We start from the raw sequence: 21,260 nt of genomic DNA, 5'->3' as shown, positions 1-21,260 counted from the left end.
GGAGTGGTTAGTGTTCTCACAGAGAACCTGAGTTTGATTCCTAGCACCCACATGGAGGCTCATAACCACCTGTAACTCTCGTTCCAGGGGATCTGATACCCTCTTCTGACCTCTGCAGACTGCTACACACGCATGGTGCATACACAAAACCTCAGGCACACACATCTACATTAAATACATATTTTTAAAATAATAAAAATTTTAAATAAATCTCTAAATACATGTACTGTGAATGGTGATCTTATGTTATATATGCTTGACAACAATAGAGAAAAATATATTTGGACTAGAGAGGTAGCTGTGCGACTGAGAATACTGAGGACCGAAGTTCAGACCCCGTCACCTATGTAGCAAGTCTGACGTCCTGTAAACACCTGTAACTCTAGACTTGTGGGTTCCCATACCCTCTCTGCCCTCCACACATGTACAGATGCATGCACCCACACACGCATGTGCCCATACACTCATAAAGACATATATACATGCATAAATAAGTTTAAAAGCTTTTAAAGAACTAACTATATGTTCTATCATTAAAAGTAAAAACTTGTCTTTAGAAACTATTAACAAGTAACACAGTTTTAATTATTTTTAATTTAAAACCCAAACATTACAAAATCACAGGTGAGTTTTAAGACATTAACAGAAAAAAAAAATAAATAAAGCCGGGCGTTGATGGCGCACGACTTTAATCCCAGCACTCGGGAGGCAGAGGCAGGTGGATCTCTGTGAGTTCAAGACCAGCCTGGTTTACAAGAGCTAGTTCCAGGACAGCTTCCAAAAGCCACAGAGAAACCCTGTCTTGAAAAACCAAAAAAAAAAAAAAACATTAACAGAGGACTGAAAATTAGGCTAAAAGAAAAAAAATATTCAAATCAAAGCATCTGAAGTCAAAAGTCATGAAAATACATGACACGGCATCTAATGTACATTTATCTGGAGTCCCAGAAGGAAAGAAATAATGTCTGATGATTGTGGCAGCAAAATTTGCAGACTTATTAGTGATATCAAGCCTTAGTATACCAGAACAGCACATCTCAGGCAGCTGTACATAGAACTAAGTGAAATTACAGAAGCATAAAGACAGGGAGAAAATCTTTTAATGGCACTGAAGACACACAGGTTACAAGCAGAGAAGTAACACAGACTGCTGACTGCTAACCAGGAACAAGAAAAGTCAGACACTTGGAACAATTATCCCCAGTGTATTGGAAAAAAACAATGTCAACATTAAATTCAGTATATAGTGAGAAATATTAAGAACAAATGTGAGAGAGTGGTGATAGTGAAAACAGAAGAAAAAAAAAACACATCCAAAATTCCTTTCATGAAAGCAGTGAAAATTGGCAAAGACTGGAGCAACCAACTTTTCAGAATCCTCAAAATCTGACTAAGAACTTGTCATAAACCAAGAAGCATATGGTAAAGAAAAATAGTTGAGTGTTCACAAATATCTACAGTGTTATAACTCACCCTTTCCCCATTATCTCCACTCCCATATCACAGCAGTCTCAAGGAACCAACAGCCTCAATAACACTACAGAGAGATTAGCTGCAAAGCTCTACTCCCAGACGAGCGTCAGTTGCCACAGCTTGTAGACCAGGCTTACCTCAATTTGGCCAACTCAGAACTCACCCAGGGCACAAAGTACTTTCTTCATGTTTCTTTCAAAACCACCAGACTCAACTGTTTGAGTCTGTGAGTACCTAAAACACTGGACAGTAATTTGAGCAAATACCAACTGAAAAATAACCCCCAAAGCTTACAAGGAGAGAAGAGCATGGGTCTGACAGTTAGAGGAAAGACATGGATGGGAAAAATTGATGTACACATGCAAAAGAATGAAATTAGATCTATATCTATCACATTGCACAGAAATTTGATCCAAGTGGATCAAAGACCTCGATTTAAACCTGAAATATAAAAACTGCTATAAGAAAACATAGGCTGCATCCCAGAAGATACAGGTATAGGAAAGGCCTTCCCAAATATGCCTCTATTTGCCTAGGAATCAAGGGCAACAACTGACAAGTGGAACTTCATAAAACTAACAACTTCCTATACCGCTAAGGAACAGTCAACTAAGTGAAAGAGAAGCCCATAGAGTGGGACAAAATCTTTGCCAGCAATCCATGTGACAGAGAGTTAATATTCAGAATATACAAAAGCCCCCAAAAAATTTAAAAAATGGCCCAATTTAAAAATGGACTAGGCTGGTCCGCCGACTCATCGCAGACCAGAGTCCTCATCCAGAGGCTGATGGAAGCAGAGACAGACATCCACAGAAATACATGAACTGAAATCTGGAACTTAGTTGAAGAGAGGGAGGAATGAAGAACGAAGGGGTCTGTACCTGGTTGGAGAAACCCACAGAAACAGTTTGCTTGAAAAAGGGAAAGCATATCGACCCCAGATGCTCTTTGGGAGGCCAGTACGGGACTAATCCAGCCCCCTGATCATGGATGCCAATGGGGAGGCCCCTGCACTCCTGGGAGCCCCCGGAGGTGGACTGGCGTTTTGCCCTGGTGGGTGGGGGGGACTTCGAGAGCCCATCCCACTTGAAGGGATTCGCTCTGTCTCTGAACACATGGGGAGGGGCCTAGGCCCAGCACAGGAAGATTTGGTGGACTTGGTGGAGCCCCAGTTGGGGGCCCTACCCTGCCTGGGGAGTGGCGGGTGGATGGGGTGGGGGGTAGGTTGGAGGTGGGGGAGAAGGAATGGGGGTGAGGGGAGGGAGAGGGAGAGGGGAATTACATGTGAAACAAGCCTGTTCCCTAACTTGAATTAATAATAATAATAATAATAATAATAATAATAATAATAATAATAATAAAAATGGACTAGGCTGAGGGTGTGAAAGTGGGATAGCTGGCCACACCCCCTCATCTGCCACGTGGTGGTGAGGGCAAAGGAAAGATGTCCTCCCTCCTACTCCTGCCACCTGTGGTGAGTGAGGGGGCTGACCCTCCCCCCTACCAACTGCAGCACTCAGGAAAGTGGATGCTGTACCTCACCTGGCAGCACAGTAGAGCTGACCCTAATGATAGGAGTGAACCACCCTGAACATGTGAACATGGAACACCTGTCATATGATGTCATGGGTGGGATGGAGATGCCCTCCACAACCACCCCCCCACACTTCGGTGCCTAAGGCAGGTGGGAGAGCTGAGCCTGAGGTTCGGGAAAGCTGCCCCACCGTTGCCACACTCAGGAGAACAGGCCCTGCACCTTGCCTAAGCACCAGAACAGAGCCAATCCTGTTGGCAGAGCTGTGGGTGAGCCAGCCACGAAGTTGTGAGCAGGGCAGAGCTGTCCCCATGACTCATCTGTCTCGTGATGGCATGGGAAGGAGAGAGATGTCCTCCTCAACCCCAAGCCCTACCCATCAGTGCCTGGGGCAGGTAGGAGAGTGGGCCCTGAGGTCATAAGAGCTGTAGTGCTTGGAGAGAGGCCCCTACACCTTGCCTGGGCAACACAGTAGAGCTGGCCTTGAAGGTTAGGTATGAGAGAGCTCACCCTGAGGATGCAGAAAGCAGAACTGGCCCACCCCTTCCTCATTGCTGCAAGGGGTGAACTAGCCAGGGCAGTGCAGGAGAGCTCACCCTGGCGGTGAGGACAGAAGACAGCTGGTGGGCTGATCAACACTGCAACTGCCAGGCCCAGAAACAGGGTTATGAGTTGGCCCACCCCAACAGCTGCACTGCCTGTGATCTGCTGGAGCACAAGAAGGGACCAGTTCTGTAGACTCAAAGCTGCAGGATCACCATGACACAGGGCAACAATAGGAAAACCAAGAGGAGTTCCAGTGAGGGCCCAGCACTGATAGTGTAGCAGAAACCAGAGGCCTTGAACCAGACCATGGACTCTGCAATGAACACTTGCAGGTAAAGATGTGTGGATAAAACGGTTTACTGCATTACTTACTGTGCCACACTACAGAGTTTTCCTTTTCATTTTTTGTTTGTTTTTCTATTATTTTTTCTCTTAAATTTCATTTTATTTGGGGGGTCAGCAGCAAGGGCAGAGGGCAGAAACAAAGGGACAGGGACATGGATGGAATGGATATGCATGATGGGAAAGACACAAAGAATAAATAAAAAGAAAAATTAAAATGGGCTAGGACAAGTTAGTGGAGGGAGGAAATGTAATCAGAATATATTGTATAACTCTTTTTTTAATGGGCTAGGGATCTGAACAGAGTGCTCTCAATACAAGAAATTAAAAAGGGGCTGAGAAATACCTGAAAAGGGTCCATCATCCTTAGCAATTAGGGAAATGTAAATTAAAACAACTGGATGAGATTTCATCCCATCCAGTCATGATGTCTAAGATCAGCAAAACAAATGACAAATGTTGGCGAGGCTGTGGGGAAAGGAGAGCCCTCGTGCACTGTTGGTAGGACCCAAAACTGGAGTAGCCACTCTGGAAATGAGTATGGAGAGCCTGGAGAAGGAAGAAATGCACTGTGTGACCCAGCTGTAGCACTCCTTGACATATGCCCAAAGGACTCCACACCTACCCCACCCACACTTGATCAGCAACATTCATTGCCGCCTCGCTCGTCACAATAATAATGACAACATGCTACATGCACATAATGGGACACTATTCAGCTGTACAGGAAGATAAAAGCATGGGATCTGCAGGTAAGTTGGTGGAACTTGAGAAGATTGTGTTGAGGGAGGGAAGCAGAGCCAGAAAGACAAACACTGCATGTTCTCTCTCACCTGCAGTTCCTAGCCATGTCTTCAGATATAAACACAGTTCTCACTCCTCATCAAACAAGTTTCTTGCCCTGGAGGTGTGGCGCATGCCTTTAGTCACTGCACTCAGGAGGCAAAGACAGGTGGATCTCCCTGAGTTCGAGGTCAGCCTGGTATACAGGGTGAATTCCAGGACAGCCATGACTACACAGTGAAACCTGTCTCAAAACAAACAAAAAAGCTTCTCTTTACAGCAAATAGAGAGCATTACAGAAAACCACAACTGGACACAATGCAGAGATCATCAGATGTGGGGAGCCCAGCCCCAACAGTTACATTTCAAACCCAGCTCCGCAGAATAGGGGGTAAAAAGACGATAGCTAGAGCCGGGGCACCAGGAAGCCAGTCTGCTGTGAGACTGAGTCTCCTAGAAATGGCTGCCTAGAGGACCTAAACAATGACAGTATCAATAGATCTGCTAACAATCTCATGGAGTCCCACCCTTGGACAGAGAACTACAGGCAATTAATGACTGCAATGACTGCTGAGAGAGGGAGAATTAGCCTCTCCTGGAGATGAGTCCTGTAATTGACTGTCAGATACCAAGTGGCAAGCACTGACATCATATACATACAAACAATAAAAACAGGCTCATCAGGTTACATTTATATACTTGTATACATGGACACACACACATACACACACACACATATAACAATAATAGTTGAAGAAAAAGAAGCTAGTAATTTGACAGGGACACAAGGAGGAACATGGGTAGGGATGGAGGGAGGAAAGTGAAGGAAATGGTGGAATTATATTTTAATTTTAAATATATTAAATTATAAAAAGAAAATATTCACAGCACACACATCTGATAAGGGATGAGTAGAGAGAGAGAACTCCTATAAAGCAACAATAAGAAGACAAATACTCCAATTTTAAAATGGGTAAACATGGGAATTTAGCAGTCACTGTATCTGGGGTAGGAATGAATAGTTTTCACTGTATCTGGGGTAGACATTAGAATGAATAGTTTTCACTATATCTAGGGTAAACATTACAGTGAATAGTTGTTTTCTAGAAGTACTTTGACCTTGAACAATCATTGTGGAAAACAGTAAAGAATCTTTGGAGGGAAAAGATATTCACCAACCCCACATCTGACAGAGGGTTGATCTCCAAAATATACGAAGAACTCAAGAAGCTAGTCTCCAAAACACCAAACAATCCAATTAAAAAGTGGGATGCAGAACTAAACAGGGAATTCTCAATAGAGGAATCTAAAATGGCTGAAAGACACTTAAGAAATTGCTCAACATCCTTAGCCATCAGGGAAATACAAATCAAAACAACTCTGAGATACCATCTTACACCCATCAGAATGGCTAAAATCAAAAACACCAATGAGTTTATGCTGGAGAAGATGTGGAGAAAGGGGAACACTCCTCCACTGCTGGTGGGAGTGCAAACTTTGGAACTCAGTATGGCAGTTTCTCCAGAAAATGGGAACCAGTCTACCTCAAGATCCAGCAATTCCACTCTTGGCATATACCCAAAGGAAGCACATTCATACAACAAGGACATCTGTTCAACTATGTTCATAGCAGCATTACTTGCAATAGCCAGAACCTGGAAGCAACTTAGATGCCCCTCTCAACCCAAGAACGGATACAGAAAATGTGGTACATTTACACAATGAAGTACTGCTCCTCGGGGGAAAAAAACAAAGCAAAACAATAGAAATCTTGAAATTTGCAGACAAATGGATGGAACTAGAAGAAACCATCCTAAGTGAGGTAACCCAGTCACAGAAAGACAAACAGGGTATGTACTCACTCATATACGGATATTAGACATAGAGCAAAGGATTACAAACAAGCCTACAAACCACACCTCCAGAGAAGCTAGGAAACAAGGAGGACCATAAGAGAGACATACATGGTCCCTCAGTGAAGTGGGAAGGGACAAGAGCCCCTGAACAAATTGGGAGCGTGGGGGGAAGAAGGTAGGAGAAAGAGTAGGGGAGAAGTGAGGGAGAGAAGAGAAGGGCGGAGGAGAACATGAGGGATCAGGAAGATTGAGTGGGGACAGAAATAGAGGAGAACAAGAAAAGAGACACATCAATAGAGGGAGCCACTGTAGGTCTAAAGAGAAATCTGGCACTAGGGAATTGTACAGAGATCCACAAGGATGACCCCTCCTGGGAACCTAAGCAATAGTGGAGAGGCTACCTTAAATGCCCTTCCACTATAATGAGAATGATGACTACCTTAAATGTCATCCTAGAGCCTTCATCCAGTAGCTGATAGAAGCAGAAGCAGAGATTCACAGCTAAGCACTGAGCCAAACTCCTGGAATGCAGTTTCAGAGAGGGAGGAGTGATGAACAAAGGGGTCAAGACCAAGCTGGGAAAACCTGCAGCTGACCTAAGCAAGTGGGAATTCATGGACCCCAGTCTGACAGCTAGGGAACCAACATAGGACCAAACCAGGACCCCTGATCGTGGATGTCGGCTAGGAGCACTGAGCAGTCTATGGGGCCTCTGGAAATGGAACCAGGATGTATCCCTAGTGCATGGACTTCAGGAGCCCATTTCCCATGGAGGGATACTCTCTTAGCCTAGATACAAAGGGGAGGGCCTAGGCCTGCCCCAAATGACTTGACAGATTTTGATGATTCTCTCATGGAAGGCCTCACCCTCCCTGAGGAGTGGATGGAGAATAGGATGATGGGAGGGAGAGGAAACTGGGATTGATATGTAAAATAAGATGTTTCTAATTTATATAAAATTTATTTTAAAAAAGTCTTTGTAGAAAACAGTGATTGTTTTCTGTGATTTGTAAAACTGTTTTTCTGAAGGGACTTTGCAGCCTTTGATCAGAAGACACCTCTGGCACACCTGAGGCTCTTGGATTATCATGTATTGCAAATGACACAGAATAAAGGACTAAAGTCATGAGGACATGTGATGCTTTCTTTTAAAGAGACATGTAGATGATGTAGGGCCTTGATATGAGGAAATACTTTATCCAAAAAACAATTAGGTGTAACAATCAATAAATATGCCTTTGTATGGTTGTTCAGGGTTCAGTTGATCAGAAAGTTTACCTTCCTGCTGCCACCAAGCCTTAAAATTTCATCTTGGACCAACCCATGCAACACGGAACACCCGGACAGGAAAAGCACTGGGCAGCCAGTTCTCCAAAGAAAATGTACAAATGGCTAATAAGTACATGGAAGGGTATTCACTACCATTAGTCAGAAGAGAATGCTAATTAATACCATAATGTGAGATACTCTTTACTCTCAGATACTATGATTAAAAAAAAAAAAAGAACTAGAAAATAAAAAGAGGTTGAAGTGGATATGGAGAACTTGGAACCTCATATCCTGCCGATGGGTATGTAAAATGGCGTAGCATTTTTAAAAACCACTTTAGCAGCTCATCAACAACCTAAACAAAGAGCTGACCCAGCAACTCTACTCCTAGGTGTAAACCCAAAAAACTAAGGAAAAACTTGCACATGATCAGTCATAATACATAGCTCAGAATGGAAAAAAACAGAAGCAAAAAAAGAAAAAAAATCAAATGTCCACCTCATGGTAACTGGACACAAAATACCTTAGCTATAAAAAAGGAATGCAACACTGTAACTCACTACAACATGGAAGACATTCAAAAACACTATGCTGAGTGAAAGAAAATGGCACAAAAGGCCACGTGTCATATGAGTCTTTTCAGATGACATGTCTCTAATAGTCACATCCTTAGAGACATAAAATAAACTACAAGGTGCCAATGACAGGAGGGAAAAAGGACAAGTTACTACTAATGTACATGAGGTTTTTTTTGGGGGGGTGGTATTTGTTTGTTGTTGTTGTTTGAAACAGGGTTTCTCTGTGTAGCCCTGGTTGTCCTGTAGACCAAGCTAGCCTCAAACTCAGAACTCCACTAGTCTCTGCCTTCTGAGTGCTAGAATTAAACGAGCTAGCCATCACACCTGGTTTTCTTAAAGATGATCAAAAGATTCCAGAATTATGGAGTGATGATGGTTGAATACAAAACTACAGAACTGTAAAAGTTAAAAGGATGAATTCTGTCTGTCATACCTAAAAGGTTTTAATTGGAAAGGGGTGAAAAATATTTTTAGGGAAAAAAATCTAAAGTATGTAACAGCAGCTGACCTGAACTGAGAACACATACAGAAGACTCTTTCAGCACAAGGGAAATAGCCCCAGACAGAAGTGAGAAATGCCAAGAACATGAAGAGCAGAGAACAAACCAAAGTAAATAAAAGGTTTAAAAAGAGGTAAAAGTTGGCTGGGAGGTGGTGGTGCACACCTTTAATCCAAGCACTCGAGAGGCAGAGGCAGGCGGATCTTTGTGAGTTTGGGGCCAGCCTGGTCTACAAAGCTACACAGAGAAACCCTGTTTGGAGGGAGGTGGGGAGAGGTAAAGGTTATTACATTATCTGAATAGCCTATAACGCGCTGTCTAATCATGATAACTACTAAAAGAAAGAAAAATAGAATAGACCTTCCAGGGTATGGGAGAGAGTGGGGAAAACTAAATGATGTTTTCAAAATCACAATATCAACTCTAAATGAGAAGAAAACATCAAAAATGTAAGACAAGATAAATACATAGGACTGTGATTTTAAATTCAAATATGCCAGTAATTACATTAAATGTAAATAAACCCAATGTTCCAAGAAAATGACAAAAATTGTCAAATTAGATGAAAAAAATCTAACAAACTCCTTCCTTCCAAGAGAGAGATTTAAAGTCTCAGAGCATCAACAAAGATATTTTGTAGATATGAGACTAAAATGATCAGGTCTGGCTATATGAACATAATACACACCCAGCATAAAGGCAAACACTGGACTAGGGATGAACAAGACAGTAAAAGCAAGAAGACCGAGTGGGCTAAGTGTGCTGATGATCTCTGCCCCTTCGAGGTAGAGTCAGAATGGGTTAAGGCCAGCCTGGACTTCATAAGACTCCGTCTCAAAAGTAAATGGAAAAAGTGAACGGACAAAACAATTTTAAATTTGCATGTTCCTAATAATATGATCTCAAATATATATGAGTAACAACTCTACATGGAGAAATAAGGCCATCCATAATGATAATGAAATCATCTTGGTAACAGATATAACAACCAGACTTAAACTAATAAGAAAACACCGATGATTAATATGTTTACAACTTAGCTAAATAGAATGTGTAGCACTTTGAACTTAATTTTTTTCAAATACACAGGAATGTCTTTCAAAAAGTATATCAGCAAATTTCAAAGGATTAAACTCATAGAAAGTAAGATTTGGGTTTTGTGGTTGTTGTTGTTGTTTGTTTGTTTGTTTGTTTTTCAAGACAGGGTTTCTCTGTATAGTCCTGGCTGTACTGGAACTCACTCTGTAGACCAGGCTGGCCTAGAATTCAGAGATCTCTGCCTCTCTGCCTCTCTGCCTCTCTGCCTCTCTGCCTCTGCCTCTGCCTCCTGAGTGCTGGGATCAAAGGCATGCACCACCACACCTGACTGAAAGTAATAAGATCTTGAATAATGTAACTAGACTGGAAAACAAAATAAGAAAATATGTATCTGGAATGTCTCAGTAGTTTTATGAGTTACCTGTAAGTCAAAGGAAAAAATCATAATGGAAATTATAAAATATATGAAAACAAATCAAACTCTGTAAAATACAAAGGGAGTATTATCTACTAGGAAATATATCAACTTAAGCACATAGCTAGAAAAAAAAGGAAAAATTACAGATTAGTTAAGTGTACATCACAGATTAAAAAAGGAACAGCTACAGAAACACTGGAATTTCACAGCTTGGATGCACAAATCTCAAAAAGAAAATTCAAGTCATCAGAATCTAACAGTTATGTTTCTACAGTCACAAGATTATTCAGATTTTTTATTCTGCTTTTTCCTGCTGTTCTTTATTTTGACCATTTTCTAAATAAACCTACTTTGAGGTTATGAAAATATTTTTAGTAATTAATATTCTGCTGACCTCCCTCTTAATGAGATCAACTAGTTAATAAATGGCAAGAACAAGTCTAGCTCAGAACAGCCATTTTGTCTGAGTAATGCAAGCCCATAACACCTTATATGACTTAGTGTCTCTATTGAAACAACCGAAAACAATTGATGGATAGGAATATAAAAAGATTTACAAAGACAGGGAAGTGATGAAAATGGTAAGCTTTTTCCCAAATATTAAGGGAGTGTCTCATACACACACATCTATAAATAGAATCTATATTTTCTTTAATGAATAATTTAAAAGCACTTTGCAAACAGGGTTAAGAATACAGGAACCTAAATGCTCAAAAATCAATACTTGTGTCCTATTCCAACTTGGTGAGTTATAGAAACAGACATTTAAATTGTACATTATTGTTTGGAAATGTTGTAAGCTAGATAGTAGGGTATCAAAAGATTTAAAGACATTTATAAACTTTGACCTTCTAAAAATTATCCTTCAGAAGTATTCATCAATACATGACTGTTTTGTATAGAATATTTACTGAAGCTTAAATACTACATAAAGTAAATTTTTAGTTATAAGAAAGTAGTTCAATCCACTGGAATAGCATGTAGACATCTACAGTCTATTTCAGAAGATTACCCATGGTAGACTGGAAGTTCTCATGATTTAGAAACAAATTTATTTACTTGTTTGTTTGTTTAGTGTGGGAACATGAACATACGGTCTCATGAAGGCTAAACATACATCCTACCACTAAGCTACAATCCCAGGCCTAAAGAAAAAAAATTTCATGGAATATATTATGGAATGAATCACAACTTTAAGATATGCCTAGTATACTATACATCACACACACACACACACACACACACACACACACACAGAGAGAGAGAGAGAGAGAGACAGAGAGACAAAGAGAGACAGAGAGAGACAGAGAAAGGTGTTAGATATCTTTTGATAATTATCTCTTACTTTCTTCTTGCTTCAATTTTTCTGTACAATGCATTTGTATTACTTTCTAGGTAGGAATTTTTTTAATTAAATATGAACTACCTCAAATAGATTGACTCTTCAGCAATCCAAATGTATTTCTAGTGAGTCTAACTGGGGTCAGCAGACATCTGTACGTTAGTTTTCTATGGCTGTATAGGCTATGACAAACCTAGAAGCTCCCACAATACACACTTATCATCTCACCATCTTTGTGAGTCAGGAACCTAAGCAGGCTTAACTGGCCCTCATGCTTAGCGACTTGCAAGGCCACAATTAAGGTGCTGCTGGTCAGGCTGCTCTCTCACCTGAAGATGTAACTAGTGTGTGTGCTGGGGTGGGAGTAGGGTCTGTTGAAGCAATTAACATATTTGGTCTCCCTGAACTGTAGGACTAAGTCTCCCCTGCTCCTGACTAGTTTTGCCGAGTCCTCCCTCAGCTCCCACACTCTCTAACACATCTCCAGCATTTCCTACCTCCTTCATCAAGTTAAAAAGAGAATTTATTTATACACCAATCCCCAACGAGGTGTGGGGATTGTGAACATAAAACAACATAAAACAACACATAAGTGACAACCTCTCATCTTGGCCATATCCTGTGGTCTAGAAGAAAGTCAGAGGTTCCACCCACATTCATCCAAAGGGATTTTTTCCCCTCTTGTTTTGAGTGGCCCATCTTAACTATATCCAGCTCCTTGCAAAGAGCCCAGGCAAAGGAGGAAAGTCTGTGCTTGGATCTGAAGCTCTCTGATCAAGGACCACCCAGGAAACAACCCTGCTGTGTGCACAGCAGAGGCAGGACAGTACTGTCCCAGGAGAAGTCAGAGCTCATCAAGGGTCTGAATGAAGACAGAGAACTGCAGCAGGAGTGCAGAAGGCGTGCTCACCCTGAATTAAAGTTAAGATACAGACACTGGCAAAGAGAAAGGGACACTTTTCTCTATAGAGATGCAATATGCCTGGGACAGAGAAAGAATGATAGTGCCTGAAGGTCCAGATATAAAGGTTTAGTCTCCAGGGTGATGGTACCAGGAGGTGCTGTGGTGGCGATCCCACACAGTGCATTGTGTGAGACTAGGGTCTCTGATTCTCAGCTGGAAGACACAGCACTGGCTTGATGTGGCAAATGCTAACCCCACAACAGACTTACCACAGGCCCCAACCCAAAGGACCACCTATTCTTGGGATTAAACCTCCAAAATTATAAACCAAAATAAATCTTTACTGCATAAGGAGCTTATCATGCTGGACATAGTGAAGCAAAGCTGACTAATCCACACGGTCATTCACAAAAAACACAAATCACAGATGAGGTCTGGCTTCACATTCTAACTGGTCTCTTCTAACCAACAAATCTGAGAAGCCTATGGGCAATTAACAGTTTGGGTACCCTCTACAATACCAACAACTTCCTTTAGTCTTTTCAGTACTGTGACTATTACTAATATTTACCAGGGTTCAGGTTTAGCCTTGTGAGGCATCCCACTCACTGGCCCCATTTGATGTGAGCAGATATACTAGCACCCCTTCCAGTTGACTGTCTATCCAAAAGTCTCTAGGTTCTAAGAGGAATAGACCCTGAGCATTTGAGTAATTTTGGCACAGGTGTGCTATTGCATACCTATCCAGCATTTGGGAGACTGAGGCAGAGAGATTTTTGAGTTTAAATCCAACCTTGACTACACAGCAACACATAAAAAAAAAAAAAGGTAATCTAATCAACTTCCAGAGGACAAATATGTTCCCTTTCAAAAACTATTCCGGGGAGGGTGAAGCATCAGGACCTTGGCACTAAACCTGAAAATGGGAAATGCCGGAGAAGCTCACCACTGGCCAGTACCCCCTTATGAATATGTATGATCATCCTGAATGAAGTATTAGTATAATTCCAATAATATTGGTTTAATGTAGTACATCAAGACAAAGAAAAGTGTATCCCAGGAAGTTAATGATAGCTTAAAATGTAAAGCTTTAAGCTTTTATTTCAGTGTAAAGAGTAAAAAAGAAAAATCACAAACTATCTAAATAAGTATATTTAGAACATTTAATAAAAATAAAACTGTACTTTCCTAGGTTGTTTTTTGTTTGTTTGGTTGGTTGGTTGTTTTGTTGTTGTTGTTGTTTTGGTTTTTTTTTTGTTTTTTTTGACACAGGGTCTCACTACATAGTCCAGGCTGGCCTCAAACTCAGAATCCTCCTGTCTCAGTCTCCTGAGTGCTAGAATTAAAGGCATCTGTCCTCATGCCCAGCTGACTTTTCAAAAAAGCTTTTATTAAACTATTTGTAGATTAGACAATCCATAATCTCATAAAAGGAACCTACTAAACAAGAGCAAAGTTCACAATTAAAGCTCCAACAGGATTATTCCCACAGTGAAAAGCAATACAAGGATAATCTTACCCAATTCTAGGAGCTTTGTCTAGTATTCCACATAAAGTAAATAAAACAAAAAATAAAATATTTAAGAACTATAAAGAAACAAAATGTCATTATGTAGAAACATATCACAAAAAAGGGGGCCAGGCATAGTGGTCCATGCCTTTAATCCCAGCAGGTGGATCTCTGAGTTCAAGGCCAGTCTGGTCTACAGAGTGAGTTCCAGTACAACCAGAGCCACACAGAGAAACCTGTCTTAAAAACCAAAAACAAAAGAAAAACAAAATAGAAAATTCATCCACACCATGTGAGAAATTCAGTGTGTTTCAAAAGTAGCATCGAAGATCACTGGGAAGGGGTGTTAATAAATGGTAATGGCACAATTAGGCGTTTGAAAAAATTCTAAAAGCAAATTTCTTCTTCACAATCCATACAAAAATGAATTCCAAGTAAAATATAAAAGCCAAATATTTTAACTTTTTAAAAAGACTGTCTTATGGTCTTGAAGTCACACAGATTTCTCAAATAAGACCCAATAACCACACATCACAAAGAAAAGATTGATGAATTTGACTACATTAGAATTAAATATCTATCAAAGCAATATTTTTTGAAGACTAAGGAATGGGACAAAAGTAAAATCTAAACTATTATAAAGAACTTAGAGAAAGGCACAGGACACAGACCAGACATAAATGAATGGATGAACAACATAATATTACAATTTTTAGGAAAGAAAATCCAAGTAGTGAAGAATGGGAGGTAGGGTAGTAAAACCCTCAGACTCACTAGTAATCAAGGAAATGCAAATTGGAATGGTAAAATATTTCCTACCTACCTAGTTGGCAACTAAATATCTAAAGACTAAAGAATTCCTGAGGCTGGGAGTCAAGTTTTTAGAGAGTAATTAACAACAACAGGGAGGCTGTGGCCCACAATCTCAGTGTCCTATACCAGGCACACTCCCCGGGTGCCCAGAACAGAGCAAAGGTGAGCCAGCACAAGCAGAGGCTGAGCAAGCGGCTGGGGAGAGACAAGAAGTGAATTTGGGTCAGATAAGACTGCATCAGATACCTGTCTTGTCTGGGAATGCATCAAAATCATGTTTACTTGGAGCAAACTCCCAAACAGTAGGGATCACCTCATCTTCTAAGGCCAGTCTGACTGTGGGACTCCCTCTTGAAACATCCCAGCTGAGACGGCATAAAGCCGAGTCCCAAGCCGCATCAGTTTCCTAATGCTGCTACCATAGATTCCCACAAACATATTAGCTTAAAACACCGCCCTCTGCTATCCAACAGTTCAAGGTCAACAGACAGATACGGGTCCCACTGGACTGAAGTCAAGGGCTCAGCTCCTTTCTGAGAACCTTCTCTTGCCCTTTCCGGAGGCTGCTATAACTCTTGGAGTGTCCTGTTTTGTCTTTAAAGCTAGTGATGGCATCTAAAGCCCTCACCTCAGATCACTCTAACACTGACTCTCCAGTCTGCCTCTTCCACCTTTAAGGATGCCTGTGACCATTGGGAGCCTGCTCAGACAACCCAGGATCATCTTCCTATTTTTAAACCAATTGATGAGCAACCTTCTTCTATCTGCTACCTAATTCCCCCTAGGGATGAGGACAGAGTGTTAGGAAGCCATCATTCTACTCAACACACGACCCCCTCCAACTCACCCCTCATATCCCAGCGCAGTCCCAACTCCTTGGTAATACCCATGCATGAACTTCCACATCAACACTCTGTTTTCCAATTACACTAACCTTCTCACCTTTTTCTAATCAACATATTCCATCTGTGCCCGCACATTTACAACTCACCCTTTAGGGCTTGGCCCAAAGGCTCCTTCCTCTCTGAAGCTTTCTGATGCTCCCAGCTTCTCCTCCCTTAGCACACTCAGCAGTCTGTGCATCCCAATCGAATCACGGTGTAGCCACTTGTAACCAGCTGTTGACATGCTTGCTCTTCCTCAGTACAAATGGTGAGCCCTTCTAGGACAAGAACTCTGTTTCACACCCCCCAGGAGCTGCCAGATTATAACACGGGATTCAGTGAGAAATGAGTCCTTGTTTAAAGTGTCTCAGAGAATTCCTGAAACCTAGATGAAGAAGGAGGAGGCATCCCTTAGGTTTCCTCCACAAAAGAAATGCCATAAGAAACTTAGGCCAGACAACCAGCTCAGGAAATTATTCCAAAAACCCAAACTATCCACTCGGCTTGATGTACAACTCACTGCCATGTGAAAGAATTTATACAAGTGACACATATCATTTTTTATTTCTAACCTATGAAGCAATTCTAAAGTAACCAACAAATTACCCACAAGAGAAATAAAAACTTTATCTGAAATGATTTACATTCCTCAAAATCATACACATAAAAGCAGATGTTGCTCTAATACAAAATGAATGCCTGACAATCACCAAAACTCACATTCTCAGCCTCTCTCCAGGGAAGGCTGAGAATGTGAAGGTGTTACAAGTGGCACTGTTTAGGGACAAGCTGCCCTGCAAACAGATACCTGTATATGTTGCAATCAAGGGTTCTTTTTGTCTGATGGCAGTTATTAAGAAAACAGACACTCGTTTAATTTCAGTGTTCATTACTTGATGTCCATTAGCCAAAAAACTCCCCACCTGGAGAGAAAAAGAAAAATAACTATCTTTTTCAAAGGAGAGATATGATTTGTTTTAAAGGCATCTCTCATTCAAGTTCAATAAAGCTATCCTGTCCATTTTTCTTTAATAATATGAATTCTGAAATTATTTTTAATATAAGTCCAAAACCCTCACTGAAATGAAAGTTTGAAGGAAAACTGAGGCGGTGAGGGACAATACTGGTTCAGTACCATGGACAGTGGTCCTACAACTTGCCAGTCAGAGTCCTTGCTCTAGGAGCTCAGAGCAGTCCCAAAATCTACAGCATTTCAGCAAATGCTTAGGGAGAAGCAACTTCAATGTGTGAGCAGGTATTTTTATTATATTCCAAAGCACCACCCTCCTTCACCTAGGAGATACACAGCATGCATCTACACCAATCTGCTCCAGTCGTCTCCTTTACAATAAAGCTTTGAGGTTTCTGTGCAAATAGACATGGCTTTGCCCCTGACACACACATCAGTACAGTTCCAGAACTCACTGAAACCTATACAGAATTGTACCGTTTCAAGGACCCGATGGGACTTTTACCATTCACACATGCAGCAGGATCTCAGGTCCACAACAAGACCCGTAGGTTAGCTTCTTCAATACAGCTAACAAGGCCTGGCATGGTGAAACATGCCTAATCTCATCATTTGAAAGGCTGAGATAGGAAGATGTCAGGTTCCAGGCACATCTAACCTATGTCTCAGTGGCCAAATGAGGCCAAGAATAGCCATAAATGTGGCTCAACACAGAATCATAAGCTTAAGAAAATTATAGTATTTTCATCGATTATTTTGTAACTCAGTTGTCAGGTTATTGAGCATATAAACTTAGTAGATAATGCTGTCTCACAATGGCATGCTTAGAACTTGGGCTACAAATTAATATCCTGGCTCAAAAAAAAAAAAAAAAAAGACAAGATGTAATCATGCCCCGTGTGTTGTATGTTGCATGCTTTTTTCTTACAAAAAGTTGTAAAAATTCATTGTAAAGCTCTGTGAATTTTCTTCTAAAATGATTTACATTATGAGATGCCTTTAAAACACCAGCTCTGAATTCCAGAAACAGTGTCCAATCTTTTCAGTTATAAAGACCCTACTCCTAACAAACTTATTTTACTGTTTTGTGTCTGTGTGCGCCCACGCATGGGCACACATACGTGATACCGTGCTCCTGCAGTGCTCAGAGGACAACTTTCAGGAATCAGTTTGCTCCTTCCACCATGGGTTCCAGGGACTGAATTTAGAACACCCGGCTTGCAAGGCACATGATAAGCCATCCCACCAACCTGGAAACATTTTTTTCAATATTTTATAATATTAAGCTCTAACTATGTGCATGAAGTTATATAAACTCCAAAGCATGTGCACTGATCATGCCCTGTATTAACATGGCACCTACTCACAAGTGAAAGGAGCATGTTCATCCATCCTCGGCTGAACAAGAACTGAACTCTTAGCTAGAAGACCCAGCTTGCTAGAGGACCACACGTCTCAAGACACCATACTGAGCTCCTCCAACCCCTCACATGCTCCAGCCATCTCCAGGGAACACTAATCTGTACACATGCCTCTCTGGAACAAAATGAGCATATCAGATGTTAGATAATGAACTGTCCTTGTTGTGGGGACTGAGGGTCAGTTCTCAGTATAGACACACCCTACAGGTCCTCTGAAACCCAAATCACAATGAAGTCCAAAGAACCGAAATGGGGCACAAGTTTGCCTCACAAGTTCCAGGAGGGTTGTGTCGGAGGAATGTGTTGAAAAGGGACAGTGTGTATGTTAGCTATTCAGTCTGATCTCAAAAGGTCTTTCTCCAAGGCCCCGGCATCCAGGATTCCTTTTGGTGCAGCACCCACCAAAAACCTTCCTCAACCTCTAGTGCCATTGGCTCACAAACGAAGCTAATGAGATTTGAAGGTCCGTGGTGCCATAAAGAAAAGTAGGAGGAGGAAAATAACCAATCCTGGGACCCAACTTCCATTAACTCACAAATTTCCTATACAAACAATATAGTGCAGAGTAAGGAGGGAAACTAGCCAACTAAAGCCTTTCATTAAACAAAACTCTTAGGGGAACAATAAGAAACAGGTCTGAGCGCACCTCTTTCCCAAAAAAAGAAAAACGCAGTGATTAAAAAGAGGAACCAGCTCCTGCCTGGTCTACCTGTTCTGCCTCTAATGGATGGCGCAGAAAACCGAAGGAGAGAGGAAAAAGAGAGACAGGAGACCGCAGTGGAAGGGAGAGAAGAGGCCGCGCCCTGCCATCGCCCACATCCATCCTCTGAGTTCCCTTTTTCCCCCCAGTTCATCTCAATCACAAGACATCCGTCCAAGCCTTGCAAGTCCCAGTGAGATCACAGCTATTGTATGCTGACCCGAAAGCCTGCCGAGTTATGTGCCCACTGACAACTTCTGAATTTGGGGAGGGAGTGGAGAGGCCTGGGTTCTCCTGAGTGGCTCCCCAACATGGGTAAGGGCCAGTTACCATCAGACTTTCACAGGGACCCCGGGCCTTGCCTGAACCCTCAGGCACGACCATGCAAGGCCGGAGACTGGAGCCCCTCGCTGGAAACTTCTGTCTAGGACCTTGCTCTGGCCCCGGCTCCACACCCAAGGGCCACCAAGAAGCACTCTACTTGGGAACCCGACCCTCAACCCCGCACTCTCTCTCTCACCAAGCGATTCCCGCCTCAGCCTGAGACCCCAACCTCAGCCTGGGAACCTCATCCCCTTGCTTAGCCTGGTACCCTCGCCTCAAGCCTGGGATCCCCTGCCTTAAGCCTGAAACCCCTCACTCAGCCGGGGATCCCCGCACTCATCCCTGGAACCTCGTCAGCCTTCAGCCCGGAGATCCCTGCCCTCAGCCTAGGACTCCCATCTCAGCCTGGGACCCTCGCCCTCAGCATGGTACCCCCATCCTCTATCCTGGGACCTACGCCCTCAACCTGGGACCCTCGCCTCAACCTGGGGTTCCCGGCCCTAGTCCTGAGATCGCCAACCGCAACCCACTCCTGGGACCCCCAACGCCCCAGCTCGGATGAAGTTTTCTGACGGCTAACAGTCCAGTCCTTCGGCCTTTCGCAGGGTCTCGGCTGGCCTGGGACGCGGCGTGCAGGCTAACCCCCGCGCTGGAGCCCCCCCCACTTCAACCGGCCGCCACTCACTCACCTGCCCCGCCACGGACAGCGAGGCCGCGGGCCGGGTGGAGCGGATGCTGCCGATCGGGTGGGGCAGAGGAGGCAGACTCGGCGCGACGCGAAGCCCGAGGCGACCCAGCGGCGGCCGCGGCGTCTCCTGGCTCAGGCGTCGGTAAGCGCCTCGAGCTCTGGCCCGAGCACTGCGCGCGGCGAGGACCCGCCCCCTCCGCGCAGCCAACCACTCCCGCGCAGCCCGCCGGCCCTGGCCCCGCCCCCGCCCAAGGGCAGGGCCTGAGAAAGCGGGCGCCGGGATCCTATCGAATTGCAGGACGGTGACCAGCACGGCCAATCCGAGCGCGGGAAGCTCTCCGGCTAGAAGCCGTTTAGCGTCGAAGGGCGGTTAGGGTTGGGCGGGGCCCCCGCTCTGGGGCTGGAAGGAGGCGGGGCCTCTGGGAAGGCCCGGCAACTGGTGGGGGCGGGGGCAGAGCAGGGGCGGGGCCTGGGGCGGGCCTCCAGAAGGCTAGCGGTGGGAAGGGAGCGGTGGCTATGTGGACGTGAGATGGCTGCGCGGCCTGCCTCTCGCGTGCGATCGCCTGCAGGTGCCCGCGCGTGTTTGGCACACGCGGCTAGCGGGAGGCTGCAGATACCCAGTCTCGCGCTCTGGTATTCGGGGGCGGTCAGTTGGACCCACGGCCCTTAGCGACCATGCGGGCCTGATCGTGGGTTACCCCTCTTCACCGGAGCCTCTGATAGCCCACGCAACCCAGGCTGCACAACTTGCATCCAGGTTCTCTCTCCGTGTGCTGGGCCTGCACACCTATCCACAAATGACTCAAGGTTGAAGGCCGACGAAAGAACTGACTGCGGCGGCTTGTTGGAAAACATGTCAATTTATTATTAATTATTACTATGATTATTGTTGTTAATATTATCTTTCGTGCACCTTTCTCGGGAGATGGCTTGCTCTGTTTTGTTTCTACTAACTATCGTTTTTCATCAGACTAAGCTATCTTTCATCTGATTGTGCTCTATCTACTTACTCCTTTCTGAAGGGAAGAAACCAAGCCATATTGTCATCTCAGCACGGGTACAAGCTGGCAGTACTTGGGACTCTGCCTTCCACCAGTGCCTAGCCGCCCAGGCTTCCTAAGGCCTTTCTCCAGCAGCCTGGACCAGCCAGAGAAGGCCTCTCTGGACTCAGGGACCAAGCATTGCCTTTCACAGGTTGTGAGAGTAATCCTCAAGATTTCCCTCAGACATGCGGGAAGCACCCCGGGGAAACAGGGCTACTTCTTTGTTGTCATATGAAGCCATGAGGGTGAGATTCTAGCTAGCAAAACTCATTTAACCCCGAGGCCTCAAACCCACTTTTGGTGACATATATTATACATGCAAAA

At 43.4% G+C, this 21,260-nt stretch overlaps 1 protein-coding gene across 19 annotated transcripts in view; it reads right to left on the bottom strand.

The window, feature by feature from the left end:
* Pcbp3 (poly(rC) binding protein 3) overlaps positions 1 to 20,067 on the bottom strand; it is a 185,403-nt gene extending 165,336 nt beyond the window's left edge. For 5 of the 19 annotated variants that reach the window (XM_035451825.1, XM_035451824.1, XM_035451827.1 and 2 more), the window contains exon 1: positions 19,895 to 20,065. The gene's annotated coding sequence lies outside the window, so the exon portion shown is untranslated. Of the gene's footprint in view, positions 1 to 19,894 lie in introns of all 19 variants that reach the window. The other 14 variants (XM_027394280.2, XM_027394283.2, XM_027394284.2 and 11 more) reach the window with 6 other exon arrangements.
* Between the last annotated feature and the right edge of the window lie 1,193 nt (positions 20,068 to 21,260).

The sequence above is a fragment of the Cricetulus griseus genome (genome assembly GCF_003668045.3).
Source record: "Cricetulus griseus strain 17A/GY chromosome 1 unlocalized genomic scaffold, alternate assembly CriGri-PICRH-1.0 chr1_0, whole genome shotgun sequence".
In the NCBI taxonomy this organism is placed as follows: Eukaryota; Metazoa; Chordata; class Mammalia; order Rodentia; family Cricetidae; genus Cricetulus; species Cricetulus griseus.
The sequence above is the reverse complement of the archived record's forward strand: the minus strand, read 5'-3'. Positions and strand labels throughout refer to the sequence as shown.